Source organism: Papio anubis, chromosome 6 (assembly GCF_008728515.1).
Source record: "Papio anubis isolate 15944 chromosome 6, Panubis1.0, whole genome shotgun sequence".
NCBI lineage: Eukaryota > Metazoa > Chordata > Mammalia > Primates > Cercopithecidae > Papio > Papio anubis.
The window spans coordinates 2,886,156-2,902,889 of record NC_044981.1 but is presented as its reverse complement, the minus strand read 5'-3'; the positions used below and the strand labels follow the sequence as shown (position 1 = coordinate 2,902,889).

The window sequence follows — 16,734 nt, the reverse complement described above, 5'->3', positions numbered from 1 at the left end:
GAAAACAGCATTCATCTCCTTGTACATCTCCATCAGAGCTCTTGGGTAATCAGGTGCATTGTCAATGAGCAGTAATATTTTGAAAGGAATCTTTTTTTTCTGAACAGCGAGTCTCAACAGTGGGCTTAAAATACTTAGTAAACTATGCTGTAAAGAGACATGCTGTCACCCAGGCTTGGTGGTTCCACTGAGAGAGCACAGGCAAAGTAGGTTTAGCATAATTCTTTCTTTTTTTTTCTCATTAAACTTTTTAAATGGGTCTCAAAATTCTGTGACAAATTTTTGGTCAAGTTGTTTTCATTAAAAAGTACTGATTTTTAAAACTAATAACTTAAAACTGCCACACGCAAAAAAGAAAACCAAAGTGGTCCACAAAACATTCTCCTTTCCTTCTGAAGGTTTTACGAGGCATTGTTATCATTAACCAGTCTTTTACTACTAAACTTAAATGGCCAATTGAAACAAACAGTTCTGAGACCATTCTTCCACCACTGATTAAGAGTGGGGTGGCAGATATTAGGGGTAATATTCATTTAACCTTCTGAGCTTTCTGGGCAGACTTGGTGACCTTGCCAGCTCCAGCAACCTTCTTGTCCACTGCTTTGATGACACCCACCGCAACTGTCTGCCTCATATCACAAACAGCAAAGCGACCCAAAGGTGGATAGTCTGAGAAGCTCTCAACACACATGGGCTTGCCAGGAACCATATCAACAATGGCAGCATCACCAGACTTCAAGAATTTAGGGCCATCTTCCAGTTTTTTACCAGAACAGCGATCAATCTTTTCCTTCAGCTCAGCAAACTTGCATGCAATGTGAGCCATGTGGCAATCCAATACAGGGGCATAGCCAGCACTTATTTGGCCTGGATGGTTCACGATAATCACCTGAGCAGTGAAGCCAACTGCTTCCATTGTTGGGTCGTTTTTGCTGTCACCAGCAACGTTGCCACGACTATCATCCTTGACAGACACATTCTTGGCATTGAAACCCACATTGTCCCCAGGAAGAGCTTCATTCAAAGCTTCATGGTGCATTTTGACAGATTTTACTTCAGTTGTAACGTTGACTGGAGCAAAGGTGACCACCATACCGGTTTGAGAACACCAGTCTCCACTCGGCCAACAGGAACAGTACCAATACCACCAATTTTGTAGACATCCTGGAGAGGCAGGCACAAGGGCTTGTCAGTTGGACGAGTTGGTGGTAGGATGCAGTCCAGAGCCTCAAGCAGCGTGGTTCCACTGGCATTGCCATCCTTACGGGTGACATTCCGTCCCTTGAACCAAGGCATGTTAGCACTTGGCTCCAGCATGGTGTCACCATTCCAACCAGAAACTGTCACAAATACTACTGTGTCGGGGTTGTAGCCAATTTTCTTAATGTAAGTGCTGACTTCCTTAACAATTTCCTCATATCTCTCCTGGCTGTAGGGTGGCTCAGTGGAATCCATTTTGTTAACACCAACAATTAGTTGTTTCACACCCAGGGTGTAAACCAGAAGAGCATGCTCTCGGGTCTGCCCATTCTTGGAGATACCAGCTTCAAATTCACTAACACCAGCAGCAACAATCAGGACAGCACAGTCAGCCTGAGCTGTCCCTGTAATGTTTTTGATGAAGTCTCTGTGTCCTGGGGCACCAATGATAGTCACATAGTACTTGCTGGTCTCAAATTTCCACAAGGAGATATCAATGGTGATACCACGTTCCTGCTCAGCTTTCAGTTTATCCAAGACCCAGGCATACTTGAAGGAGTCCTTTCCAATCTCAGCAGCCTCCTTCTCAAATTTTTCAGTGGTTCTTTTGTCAATGCCACCGCATTTGTAGATCAGATGGCCAGTAGCGGTGGACTTGCCCGAATCTACGTGTCCAATGACGACAATGTTGATATGAGTCTTTTCCTTTCCCATTTTGGTTTTTAGGGGTAGTTTTCACTACACCTGTGTTCTGGCGGCAAACCCATTGCGAAAAAGCTAGCATAATTCTTAAAGCCCTAAGATTTTCAGTATGGTAAATGAGCATTGGTCTCAAAGTCACCAATTTGCATCAGCTCCTAACAGAGCCAGCCTATGCTTTGAAGCTTTGAAGCCAGGCATTGACTTTTCCTCTCTAGCTATGGAAGTCCTAGGTGGCATCTTCTTCCAATAGAAGGCTATTTTATCTACATGGACAATCTGTGTAGTGTAGACACCTTCATCAATGACCTTAACTAGATCTTCTGGATAACTTGGTGCAGCTTCTACATCAGCACTTCCTGCTTCACGTTGCACTTTTATGTTACAGAGATGGCTTCCTCCCTTAAACATCATGAACCACATCTGCTAGCTTCCAACTTTTCTTCTGCGATTTCCTCACTTCTCTCTTCCTGCATAGGATTGAAGAGAGTTGGGGCCTTGCTCTGGATTCGGCTTTGGCTGAAAGGAGTTCTGTGGCTGGTTTGATATATGCAGACCACTAAAATTTTCCCCACATCAGCAATAAGGCTGTGTTACTTATCATTCATGTGTTTACTAAAGTAGCACTTTTAATTTCCTTCAAGAACTTTTTCTTTGCATTCACAACTTGGCAGGTTGTTTGGTGCAAGAGGCCTTGCTTATGGCATATCTTGGCTTTTGACATGTCTTCCTAACTTTAATCATGTTTCACTTTTGATTTAAAGTGACAGGCATGCAACTCTTCCTTTTATTTGCAGGTTTAAAGGTCATTATAGGGTTGGTCAAATATTGCTGTGTTGTCTCAAAGAACTTGGGAGAGGGAGAGAGATGGGGAAATGACTGCTCGCTGGAGCAGTCAGAACACACAGAATATTTATCCATTAAGTTTGTCAACTTATATGGGTATAGTTTGTGGCACCCCAAAACAATTATAATAGTAACATCACAGATCACTATAACAGAGGTAATAATAATGAAAATGTTTGAAATATTGTGAGAATTACCAAAATGTAACACAGAGACAAGAAATGAGCACATGCTGTTGGGAAAATGGTCCCCAAATCCTGCTTGACACAGTTGCCACAGACCTTCAATATGTAAAATACACAATATCTGTGAATTGCAATAAAGCAAAATGCAGTGAAATGAGGAATGTCTGTATAAGACAAAGAGAAAATCATAAAAGCAGCAAGACATGTACAAGGGATCCTCAATAAACTCATATATCTGTGGCCAAGGGTGCTAAGCGATATTCAGTGTGGGAAAGAGTAGTCTCGTCAATAGATGACAGGGAAGGACTGAATTTCCACATGCAAGAGTAAAGTGAGACGCTGCTTCACATCTCGTCAATAGATGACAGGGAAGGACTGAATTTCCACATGCAAGAGTAAAGTGAGACGCTGCTTCACACCATATAAAAAAACCCCTCATGAGTAATGACCTAAATATAAAAACTAAAATCATGAAATTCTTAGAAGAAAACATAGAAGTAAATCTTCATAATTTTGAGTTTGGTAATAGGCTCTTAATATGATACCGAAATCTGTGGCAAAACAACAACCAAAAAAACAAAAAGAAACAACATCCATTGGGAGTATACTTCATTAAAATCTGAAATTTTGTGTATCAAAGGATATTACCAAGAAAGACAACCTACAGAGTGAAGGAAAATGTTTGCAAATCATATATCCAATAAATTCAGAATATAAAGAACTTCTACAACTCAACAACGAATAGACAAACAATCCAATTAAAGTATAAGCAAAGGACTTGAATAGACATTTCTCCAACAAAGGTATACAAATGGCCAGTAAACACATGAAAAGATGATTCAAGTCATTAGTTATTAGGGAAATGCAAATCAAAAACACAATGAGATACCACATCACAGCTGCTAGGATGGCTATAATTTAGAAAAAAAAAAAGCAACATAACAAATGTTGGTGAAAACATGGAGAAATTGGAACCCTCATACACTGTTGGTGGGAATGTAAAATTGCAGACACTGTGAAATGCATTTTGGCTATTCTTCAAAAAGCTACACATAGGATGATGATAGAATTGTTGTAGTAGCAATTCCATTCCTCGATAGAGACAAAAACTATTAAACGCAGGGAGTCACACAGACACATATATGCCAATAATCATTGGTACATTATTCACAAATCTCAAACGACCTGTGCATTTTTAATATTCAGCCAAAAAGAAGTGAAGTTCTGACTCATATTACAACACTGATGAAACTTGCCAACAAGGTTTTCAAGGGAAATAAGCTGAGTGTAAAGGCCCATTGTGTAGGGTTCCATTTAAGTGAAGTACATGAGATAGACAAATCATGGAGACAGAAAGTAGATTAGAGGCTACTGGTGATGAAAGGAGGGGGGAATGGGAAGTTACTATACAATGAGTCCCGTGTTTTTATTTGTTCTGTTGAAAAAGGTTATGGAAATAAATAGCAGGAAAGGTTGTACAACATTGTCAATGTAATTAATGCTTCTGAACTGTACACTTAAGAATGGATAAAACAGCATATCTTATGTTGTACATATTTGACTACAGAAAAACAAAGTTAAAAAGTACAAAAAACTCTGTTATTAAGAGTCAGTTTCCCAAAGGGATGGGGATGCTGGTAGCAGAAGGGAAAGAAAGCTCATTAAATAAAAACAAAAGCAATGACCTCTTCAGGAGGTGGCTCAGCTAGTTTAGCCTTACCTTAGCTCCACAATGGTCCATTTTATTCGGAAGTATAAACATGGGGCGTTGGGGAGAAGAGATGTGTACCTGCCTCAGCTGCCTCCCTGCCCAGAATGCCGACTCCGACTCTTGCATTCCACTAAGGCTGGGTATTAAATGAAAAGTGAGAATCTGGAAACCCCCAGATATGATGTTTGTCGTTGGAGCTGATTTTGTCTAGTTTTAGCAGCATGACCTCCTCCTCAGACTCAGGATGCAATTATGGTCACATCTCATTTGTTTGCAGTAATTGCTCAGCTCCAATACCAGATTAGCAGTAAGTTCTGTTATTTTCCTTTTAACGATGGGCTCCTCCTGAACTGTCCTGGAATCTACCACCGTTCAGCTTACACGATTCAAAAGACCCAGGGAACTAGGCCAGTCCAGCTTCCAACCCCAACCAGGGAGCAGCTTGCTCAGTCCACGTTGTGATCTCTCATCGCTGCCACAAGGTGGTGACGTTGCGTCACAGACTTGCATGATGGGCGCGCAGGCGCCAGTGCTCCCAGGACCTGCCTTTCCATTCCTAAATGAAAGCTGCTCCCAGGATCTGGACTCACGAGACAAGGCAGCCTGTTCCCCGCTGGGGAGCTTAGGGGCAAGAGGGCATCTCAGAGAGAGGGCACATTCTCACCTCTGAAGACAAGGAGAACATCATCAATACATAGACCAATGCCAGCACTGCACCTTAGGACGGGCAGGGCCACTGTGAGTTAAAGCAAAATGAACGAAAGAATGAACCAATAAGTATATGAGAGGGAAAGTCCCAACGACCCTCAGGAAGTGCAATCAACAGTTGCAGTTATTTTCATTAGGAACATTCTAAACACAGGGGAAACCTTCCTTCCTTCTACTCTGTTGTTGGAGTGGGACATCAATGGTTCTGGTCTCTATTTGTAGAGACACCAGAAATCAAGGTATAGAGTTTGGAGTTTGGAAAGGGGTCTTGGGGAGGTCACAGTGGCAGGTGACTGCCAAATGAGGTGGCAGAAGCCAGCAAGCTCTAGAAAAAAAGACAATCTGCCCAAACTGTTCACCAACACCGCCCCCCCCAACACCCCATTGGCTCTGGTTCCAAGACTTTCCATTTTCTAGGTATTTCCTTGTCCTTAAACCATTTTCCTTTAATTGAACTTTTTCTGTGGAGCCATGCACCCTTCATCCGGTTTCCCACAATGGTGGCATCTCACAAAGGACGGTCTGGTATCCCAACGGTGTGTTGCATTCCGCGGGACACAGATTTCCTTCACAGGGACCCCTTGGGTTGCCTTTTTATAGCCACACCCACCCACCTCCCTAACTCCTTGGCACCGCTAAGGAGTCCTGCATTTCTCTCCTCTGTTCTTTGGAGAAATTGATCATCCGTCTGTGATCTTTGGGACTGGTTTCTCTCACCAGCGTAACTCCCCGGGAGATCTAGCAGGCTGATGGGTGCGGAGTACCAGTGGCTCATTCATTCTGTCGCACCGCAGACTCTCATTCTGTAACCTGGATATCTGCCAGGGATGGGGAGGGGAGGCACAGGGCAGGGGCGTCCCTCCCCGCACAGCATCAGCATCCCAGCACTCCAATTTTTTTTTTTTTTTTTGAGATGAGTCTCACTGCACTCCAGGCTGAAGTGTAATGGCGCCATCTCGGCTCACTGCAACCTCCGCCTCCTGGGTTCAAGCAATTCTCCTGCCTCGGCCTCCCAAGTAGCTGGGGCTACAGGCGCCCGCCACCACTCCCAGACTAATTTTGATATTTTTAGTAGAGACGGGGTTTCACTGTGTTGGCCAGGCTGGTCTCGAACTCCTGACCTCAGGTGATCCGCCCGTCTCGGCCTCCGGGATTACAGGCGTGAGCCACGGCGCGCGGCCTCTGCGATCCATTCCTGTGGGTCCAGTTTCCACCTTCTCGAAAGCCAGCAGGGTCCTCCCCAACCCCGAAGGGCTGGACGAGACCGGGGGCGGACTGCAGTGGTGTGGCGTGGGCGGAGCTTGGGGCCGGAGGCGGGAGTGTGGGCGGGGCTCGGGGGCGGGGTGCGGCCTCGGCATGGGCGGGGCCTGCGTGTGGCCGGCGAGCTGCGGAAGCAGACCTGCAGTCCTGCGGCCCTGGTCCTGGGTTGCTTGGGTCTGTGCGGGCTACTGGTCCCCGCGGGCGGAGCCGCAGCGCTCTTGCCTGCCCGGCGTCTGCGGAACGCGGCCCTGTAGCTGGAACCTGGCGCATCTCCGAGAGCTCCTCGCAGAGGCGCAGGTTCCAGTCCTGCGGCTCCTACCCGGGCCTGGTCTGACCCGAGGGTGAGGGCCCTACCGGGGACCGGGGGACTTGGGAGAGGCAGTTCCCTCCTGCAGCCTCCCCGGAGGTTCTACGTCACCATTCACTGTCCCTGCTCTGAGGCACCTTCCTGGAGCACTTATGTAAAATAGCAAACATTCCCCTGCTGTTTGATCAGCTAGAGTACTTTATTTGCTTATCACTATTAGATGCCATGGTTCTGGTACTTACCGCCACCTGGAATTTTGTGGTGCTTTCTTTGCCGGCTTTATTGTTTCTTGCCCGCCCCCCACCCCCCCGCCGCTTACCCTCCCCGAAGAGTACAAAGTCCATTCCTATCTCTCTTGTGGCCCCAGCACCTGCCCAGAGACGAGCCCTCCTGCCAGGAGGCGTCCAGCTGAACGAACGTGTGTGTGGGTTAGGAATTGTCCCTCTCACTGCTAGTAACAGAGTCAACTCCAGCGGCTTTCACAGAACTCGTGAAGAGCCTGGAGCTTCTCAGAAACCATCACCCGCTCCGGAACCTCCGTGACTCCGGGCTCCATACTCACCTTCCAATCTTTTTTTTTTTTTTTTTAAACAATCATAGCTATTTTTAAAAATTATTATTATTATACTTTAAGTTCTAGGGTACATGCGCACAACGTGCAGGTTTGTTACATATGTATACATGTGCCATGTTGGTGTGCTCCACCCATCAACTCGTCATTTACATTAGGTATATCTCCTAATGCTATCCCTCCCCGCTCCCGCTCGCCTTCCAATCTTAGTTTCGCCTCCACGTTGACCTTCAACCCTCCCAGGGTCCTGTCCGTAATAGTGCTTAAGATTCTTCCCCTGGTTTTGGCCGGGCGCGGTGGCTCAAGCCTGTAATCCCAGCACTTTGGGAGGCCAAGGCGGGCGGATCACGAGGTCAGCAGATCGAGACCATCCTGGCTAACACGGTGAAACCCCGTCTCTACTGAAAATACAAAAAACTAGCCGGGCGAGATGGCGGGCGCCTGTAGTCCCAGCTACTCAGGAGGCTGAGGCAGGAGAATGGCGTGAACCCGGGAGGCGGAGCTTGCAGGGAGCCAAGATCGCGCCACTGCACTCCAGCCTGGGCGACACAGCAAGACTCCGTCTCAAAAAAAAAAAAAAGATTTTTCCCCTATTTTTAACCTAAGAGCACCTGCCTCACCTTAGACCTGCGCTCCACTGCCCTCAGGGTCCCTCCACGGTGTGCGCTGTGGGCAGCCGCCTTCCCTCTGGCTTCCCGATAGATTGAGAGTGAACTGAGAAGGTGGCCAAGCAGTGGGGAGAAGCAAGTCCTGAGCTTCCTGGCCAGGCCACGCCCGTGGGGTCAGGAGAAGGCCCCTCCTCCTCGGCCTCACCGACCAGACTTCTGCTTCCCTGGGCTTTCCCAGGCCTCCCTGTGCGCTGTGACAGCCAAAGTTTGCTTTCTACAAAGTCACCTCCAGGCAGTGACTGTCTACCAGGGCACTCCTGAGCCTCCCAGCTAATGATGAGGTCATTCACTCTCCTCTCGTTTTCCTTTGAGATAAATCCCTTTCCCGACCCGCCGTTTTGGCTCACAGCCCTACTTAAGTTACAGCCCTACTTCTCACTGCCAAGCGTGGGTGTCACTGCTGGCTCGGGGAGCGTGGATCCTGTAAACTTGCCTCATCAGGAGGCTTTAAGGAGTGACCTCCAGGGACTAGAAAGTAGCTTGTTCTTCACAATCAGTGCCCTCCCAAGAACACCCAGGGGTTCAGCCTCAGTGCTAAGGCAACTATGTCTCTCCCTGACGTATGCTCGCTGCTGGTAATTCTAGGGAAAGCAGAAGCCTGTGCAGGTGCCCCTGCCCCTAGGCTAGGAGAGCTGGCAAATGCCTAGAGACCCAAAGGCCTCATCCTCAGGGAGGCCAACTCTTCTGTTTTAGTGATATTTTATTGTGATTTACAGTGCAACGTACCGGTTCAAACAATACCACCTGTATTCATAAACTTTCTTTTTCCTTTCCGTCCTCACTGCCCAGCTTTAGTTCATCCTTGTAAGTGTTGCTGGTGTCAGAATAGGAACCTCCCTGCACTTTGAATGGATGAATGTGACCTCTGCCACATTCTCCGGTGCTGTGATATGCCTTAAACACAGCAAGGTATTTGGACACAAAGCCAGTGCCCGGAGCCCTTATGCAGTTTCAGACTGACAGGCCATAGCCCTCCCTACAGACACAGTGCCATTGTAGAAGTTCCTGCGTGGAAAATACATAAACACAAATATCTACGGTTAGCAATCCACCACTGTCTTGCAGCCCCAAGAGAGCCTCAGGAATCCAGGTTCCTTTGGTATTTCTGCTCCCTGCCCTTGGTGCATAGCCTCCATCCCCAGGACGACAAGAAGGCTGACTGAGCCCTAGCATCATCCCACAGTCCAGCTGGGAAGAGAGCCAGGGACAAAGCCGGAGGGAACTAGCTCCCACACCTCCCAGCCCCAGCTGAGTTAGCTTCTTGAGGGTATTTCCCAGAAGCCCTGCCTGTCACTTCTGCTGACACCTCACTGGCCATCTCAACTGCAAGGCAGCCTAGGAAGTGTAGTGTTTCCCTGGACGCATGGATTCCTGGAATCAATTCAGGGTCTGTCCTTAGGGAACCAGAGTGGGAATATTGAGTCACCAAAGATGCAGGTTCCCAGCTGTCCAGTGAAGTCAAGAGAATGGGGAAGGGTTTGAACTCACCTTTGGGTGTTTGGAGTGATCAGATCTGTCTGCCCCCTCTTGAGGGGTGACAGTGCCCCACTCTGTTAAACCCCATATTTGCTCCCAACTCAGCTTCAGTCACAATTAGGCTCTTTTCCTTTATGTCCACAGGGCACCTGGCCTGGGTGGAGCCCACTCCTCTGCGCCCACCTCACTTCTTGCAGTATTCTGCAGACCCCAGCCCTATGCCTGTGCTCTAGACAGCTGGAGATAAGAGTGGGCCCTGGAAGATGCTCAGTCAGGCTCCGCTCCAGATTTTAGTTTAGGAGATAAGCACAACTATGTCTCTCTGTTCTTTTTGTTACGCTGTAAAGACAATTGATAGATTAAAACTGTTGTTTGGACACAACGTGGATCATGTAGTGTCTTCACGTTAACCCCTAGTCACACTCTCTAACTTGTCTATTTTCTTCTAATATTTTTATTGTCATAAAAACATGCTGAGTATAAAAACCTTAACCAGGCCAGTTGTGGTGGATCAGACCTGTAATCCCAGCACTTTGGGAGGCCAAGATGGGTGGATTACTTGAGGTCAGGAGTTCAAGACCAGCCTGACCAAAATGGCGAAACCCTGTTTCTACTAAAAATACAAAAGTTGGCTGCGCACGGCGGCGCCCGCCTGTAGTCCCAGCTACTGGGGAGGCTGAGACAGGAGAATCTCTTGAACCGGGGAGGCAGAAGTTGCAGTGAGCTGAGATCTTGCCACTGCACTCCAACCTGGGCAACAGAATGAGACTCCATCTCAAACAAACAAACACCGTAGCTTTTTATCTTTCAGTTGTGTTCTCCCTGTGTTTTCCAGGCTGGAGAGTAGTGGCTGTTTACAGGCATGATTATGGTACACTGCAGCCTCCACCTCCTGGGCTCAAGTGATTCTCCTGCCTCAACCACCTGAGTAGCTGGGGCTACAGGCATGTGCCACCATGCCACGGTATTAACAATCTAAACAAAAATATGATCATCTCAAAGATACAAAAAAAGCATTTGACAAATTCCTACATCCATTTCTGATAAAAACTCTCAGCAAACTAGAAATAGAAGAGAACTTTTTCAACTTGATAAAGAGCATCTGTGAAAAACCTATAGCTAATATCACACTGAGGAAAAAATGCCCTTTGCTGTAGGTTCTACTCAGTGCAGTAAGCCAAGAGAAAGAACAGATTGGAAAGGAAGAAGAAATGTTGTCATTCGTAGCAAGAGATATAATTGTCTATGTAGAAAATTCAATGGCATCTACAAAAGGCTACTAAAATAAGTGACTGTAGCAAGTTATCAAGGTTGAAATACACCTGCTGTGTGAATGCCTGGCTGTCCTCACAACAGCTGGCACTGCACCTGAACATGAGACCCTGCGTGTTCTGCATGTTCTCTTTCCAGACTTTTCACCGTGGAGTCCACGACCTCCTGCACCTGCAGCTGCTGCAGCTCCACCATGGCGACCCTGCGCTGCCCTGCTCTGCTTAATTTTTCTAGAAATCTAAACTATTCTAAAAAAATTAAGTCTTGCCAGGCACAGACTCACAGTGGCTTACGCCTGTAATCTCAGCATTTTGGGAGGCCGAGGCAGGTGGCTAGCTTGAACTCAGGAGTTCAAATCCAGCTTGGGCAACATGGCAAAACCCCATCTCTACCAAAAATAAAAAAACTAGCTGGGCATGGTGGTGCACACCCATGGTACCAGCTGTGGGAGGCCAAGGTTGGGAGGATCACTGGAGAGCAGGAAGTCGAGCCTGCAGTGAGCCATGATTGTGCCACTTCAGTCCATCCTGGGCAACAGTGAGATCCTGTCACGAATAATAATAAGAGTAATAATAATAATGGTCTATTAATTTTAAAAAGGATTAAAAAAGTCTATTGGCCATATGTATGTGGATCTATTCCTCTCACTCTCCTCTCTCTACTGTTTCATTTATCTTGCATCTATTCCTTTGCCAATATCATACTGTGTTTGTTAATTAAAGTACCTTTAGAGTAAATTTTAAAATTGTGCAGGGTAAATCCAATCTATTCTACTTTTTCAAAATTGTTCTAACTATTCTAGCTTCTTTGCTTTTCTGTATAAATTTTTTGAATCAACCTGTCTATGTCTCCCAAAAATTCTCTGGGATTTTGATTGCAATTGTATTAGTGTATGTATAAATTTGGGAAGAATTGTCATCTTTCTAATATTGATTCTTCTAATTCATGAACATGGTGTCTTTCTCCATTTATTTAGACCTTCTTTGGTGTCTTTTATCAGCTATTTTTAGTTTTCAGCATAGAGAGCATGTACATGTTTTGTGAGATTATTTTATTTGAGGATCTACTGTGAATTTTTGCTGGTATATAAAAAGACAATTTATCTTTACACATTGACCTTGTATCTTGCTAAATTCTCTTATTAGTTCTAGAAGGTTCTTTGCTTTTTCTTTCCTTTTTTTTTTTTGAGACAGAGTTTTGTTCCTGTTGCCTAGGCTGGAGTGCAATGGCGCAGTCTTGGCTCACTGCAGCCTTCTGGGTTCAAGTGATTCTCTTGCCTCAGCCTCCCGAGTAGCTGGGATTACAGGCACCCTCCACCACGCCCGGCTAATTTTTGTATTTTTAGTAGAGATGGGGTTTCACCATGTTGGCCAGGCTGGTCTCGAACTCCTGTCCTCAGGTGATCCACCCACCTAGGCCTCCAAAAATGCTGGGATTACAGGCGTGAGCCACCATGCCTGGCCTTGTTTTATTTTTTCTTTTATATATTCCTTGAAATTTTCTACATGTACAACCATATGATCTACAAATAGGGATAGTTTTATTGCATACTTTCCAATTTGTGTGCCTTTTTGTAAATTTTCCTTTTCATTGCACTGACTAGGTGAGAACGGACATCCTTGCCTCATTCTTAATTTTATGAGAATAGCATAATGATAGCTGTAGATATTTAGATGTCTGTTGTCAAATTAAAGACATATTTTTCAGCCCAACATGGTGGCTCTCACCTGTAATCCCAGCACTTTGGGAGGTTGAGGCAGGTGGATCACCTGAGGTCAAGAGTTCAAGACCAGCCTGGCCAACATGGTGAAACCCCTTCTCTACAGAGCAAGACTCTGTCTCACAAAAAAAAAAAAGACTTTTTTTCCTATTCCAAGCTTGCTAAGAGGTTCGTTTTCCCCATGAATGGACATTAAGTTTGGTCAAGTGCTTTTTCTCATTAATTAATATGATCATGTGGGGTTTTTTTCTCCTTAGTCTATGGTAGATTACATTGGTTGAGATCCAAATATTGAACCATACTTGCATTCCTGGAGTAAACATTATTATGTCTTGCTGTGCTATTCTTTGTATACAATGCTAGTATAATAAACATTATATCATGCTGTACTATCCTTTTTTTTTTTTTTTTTTTTTTTTTTTTGAGAAAGAGTTTCACTCTTGTTACTCTTGTTGCCCAGGCTGGAGTGGGGTGGTGTGATCTCAGCCCACTGCAACCTCTGTCTCCCAGGCTCAAGTGATTCTCCTGCCTCAGTCTTCTGAGTAGCTGGAATTACAGGCATGCGCCACCACATCCGGCCAAGTTTTGTATTTCTAATAGAAACGGGGTTTTGCCATGTTGGCCAGGCTGGTTTTGAACTTCTGGCCTCAAGTGATCCACCCCTCCTCAGCCTCCCAAAGTGCTGAGATTACCAAAGTAAGCCACTGTGTCTGGCCTATACTATTCTTTTTATACATTGCTCATATAATAAACACCATTATGTCATGCTGTACTATTCTGTTTATATGTTGCTGATTTGCAAATGTTTTGTTGAGGATTTCTTTGTATTCAAAAACACATAATGGTGTAGGTATAGTGGTCTATAATTTTCTTTTTTGTACTGTCTTTGCTTTTGTTATAATAGTAATGAAAGCCTCATAAAATAAGTTGGAAAGTGTCCCTTTTCTATTTTCTGAAAGAGATTGTATAGAATTGATGTTTTCTTCTCATTTAAATAGTTGGTAGAATTCATCAGTAAAATCATATGGGCCTGGAGGTTTCTTTTTAGACGACTTTTAACTATACATTTGATTTCTTTAAAAGTTATAGGATTATTTAATTATGTCTGTTTCATCTTAGGCATGTTTTAGCAGTTTGTAGTTTTCTAGGAATTGGTTCATCTCATCTAAAGTTTATGTGCCTAGAGGTTCTCATGGTATTTGTTGCGGGGAGCAACAACTATCCAGGACAGTGGTGTGGGGGTATAAGAATTTAACCAAGACAGGCCGGGTGCAGCGGCTCATGCCTATAATCCCATCACTTTGGGAGGCTGAGGCAGGCAGATCACCTGAGGTCTGGAGTTCAAGACCAGCCTGACCAACATGGATAAACCTCGTCTCTACTAAAAATACAAAATTAGCCAGGCGTGATGACGCGTGCCTGTAATCCCAGCTACTTGGGAGGCTGAGGCAGGAGAATCACTTGAACCCAGGAGGCAGAGGTTGCAGTGAGCCAAGATTGCACCATTGCACTCTAGCCTGAGCAACAACAGCAAAACTCCATCTCAAAAAAAAAAAAAAAAAAAAAATTACCAAGACAGTTGTTGGTACAGAAAGGCAGATTTATTAGAGAAAGTAGGACAATCCATTGCCGGAGAGATAATGGGCATGTCAGCAGAAGCTGACTGCAAAGAAACAAAGACTTGTGGAGATTTTGTAGGGCAGTGCTTACGCTGAGGAGGGCTTTGTGTAGTACTGATAATACCAAGATTGCAGTGAGTTAACTTGCAGGTGTCCTGTGATAGCTGGGTGCAGGAAGACTGTGAATTATTTGCACAGGAGGGCTGTGTATCCCAGACCTTGAGAAAGGCAGACTTGTAGCTTATCTGCTTTCTCTTTTTGCTTTCCCTTGGTCCTGCAAACCTGACTCCCTTTCCCTGGTTAGGACTCCACATCTCCCCACTAACAGAGCAACAATAAGAAGTCTTTAGCATGTGGGTGAAGATTTCATCTTCCAACTGCTTTCTGCTGACCAGAGGCATTGAGCTGGCCCGACCTAATCCTGTTAGTCTGTCAGGAGGTTACAAGGGCCTAAATCCTTGGCTTGGGAGTTAACTGGGCAGAGTCATTGTGTAACCATGGGTTTGGGGGCAGCATTTGTAGCCTGAAATTTTGTCCTGCTGTATCCAAAGGAGAGTCATGGAGTTCTTTTAGTCCTGATACCCTCACTGCAGTGACATTTTAGTTTGAAATTGTTGTATTCTAGAAGACACAAAACAAGATATTGCATTAATAATACATAATACAAATAAGCTAATATAAGCATTATTATAGGTGGGAGAAGTGGGGCCTGAGAGAGAAGATTTCTAAATGTTAATTCAATAAGAGAAAATCAAGGAAAAGTTTGTAGATGTACTAGTGAGGAGTTAGTTTAGTTTTGACCTTTATTTCTATATATTCCATTCCAGTTGCTGAACTATGTACAGGTATGAAAGAATTACTACACATTTTGCTGGCATTAACTTTATTGTTTCCCCACCATAGAAAAAACCTGTGGAGGCGCACAGTGAACTTGTCTCCCATTCCTGGTGTGTCTGATTATAGTTGAGGGTGTAATGGCAATGGGCTCTAATTAAAGCCCCTAGGACAGGGCCAGACCCCTTGGAGTTTGTGGTGTAGAGGTGAGCCTTACAGCCTCTACATATGATGAAGGCAAACAAATTTTTAATAAGAGGCATTTTTATGGAAACAGAAGGAAAAAACAAACACTAACATTGGGCACAATTTATCTAGATGTTAAACTCAACGCATTTTTAGTTATAGAGGAGGAAGGCAGTGGCCATCTTACCCTTTTCATTCTTTTGCTTGTATTTTAAAGAATGAACTGTAGTTTGCAGGACCTTAGGAAAGAGGCAATAGCAACTCCATTGAGTTTAAATTAGAAAAATAAAAGGAAAAAAAAATGTTGAATGCATTGGGAACTTGTAGTGAAAGAATTCAGAATTTGGTTAAAATTGTGAAAAATAATAAAAAACTTTATAACAGTGGACAAGACTAGAATTTGATGACAGGTGTACTACAGCTTTTCTGAAACGTAATTTTTCTTTCCAGTTTACTAAAAACAAATTATAATAGAAAAAATCTATTGGTAAAATAAGTTTTAGTCTTATTATACTTGGCTTGAGTATTTGCATGAAGTTAGCAAGAATAATTATTTTGCATATAGACTCTTCTATTTTTTAAATTTGGTTTTGCTGAAACTTTATTCCATAGAGAATCTCAGATTTAACTTTAATGCCTTAAGCTCAGTTATGGGTTTGTGCCATTAAACACCCGTATGAGTTGGGTAAATTCTTTTCCTTTTGAGGTCCCAAGACAACTTGGGGCTCCTGGGTCTGTTAGAAAGTGACATTCTTTACTCATCACAGGTTAGGAACCCTGCACAGGGACTGCGTAGATAAGGTATGAGGCCAGCTTTTCCAAGGAACTTTTATTGGCTTTATAAGTTAACTTTGATTCCACCTCCCCACCCCCCAAAAAAGCATGCCATTCCAGTTAAAGCTTGGTAAAAATAACCAGTGTCTCCAACTGTGACCTGTTACAAAAGAAAACAGATTTTTTTTCTTTTCTTTTTTTTTTTTTCGAGACAGGGTCTCGCTTTAATCACCCAGGCTGGAGTGCAGTGGCGCAATATCAACTCACTGCAGCCTCGACCACCCAGGTTCAAGCAATCTTCCTGCCCCAGCCCCCCAAGTAGCTGGAACTACAGGCATGTGCCACCATACCCAGTTAATTTTTTGTGTTTTTCATAGAGACAGGATTTTGCCACATTGCCCAGGCTGATCTCGAACACCTAAGCTCAAACAATCCAACTGCCTGAGTGCTGGGATTACAGGCATGAGCAAGGGCACACAGCCGGAAAATAGAAAATAGATTTTCATGCCATGGTGTGAGCCATGGCACGCAGCCAGAAAATAGAAAATAGACTTTCACGCCATGGTGTGAGCCATAGCACACAGCCAGAAAATGAGCCATGACACACAGTCAGAAAATAGATTTTTAATGAATATATGCAAATAACTATAGTTTTTAGTTTTTTTTGTTTTTTAGTTTTTAGTTTTCCATTAGTTTAG

General features: G+C 44.5%; 1 pseudogene across 1 annotated transcript; it reads right to left on the bottom strand.

Annotated features, from left to right (window-relative positions):
* Positions 1-253: 253 nt before the first annotated feature.
* Positions 254-16,062, bottom strand: LOC101012093 (annotated as a pseudogene). Its single transcript, XR_645632.4, has 4 exons — positions 16,052-16,062; positions 8,409-8,412; positions 7,879-7,883; positions 254-1,977 (listed from the first exon to the last, which is right to left on the bottom strand). The product of XR_645632.4 is annotated as a putative elongation factor 1-alpha-like 3 (transcript).
* Between the last annotated feature and the right edge of the window lie 672 nt (positions 16,063-16,734).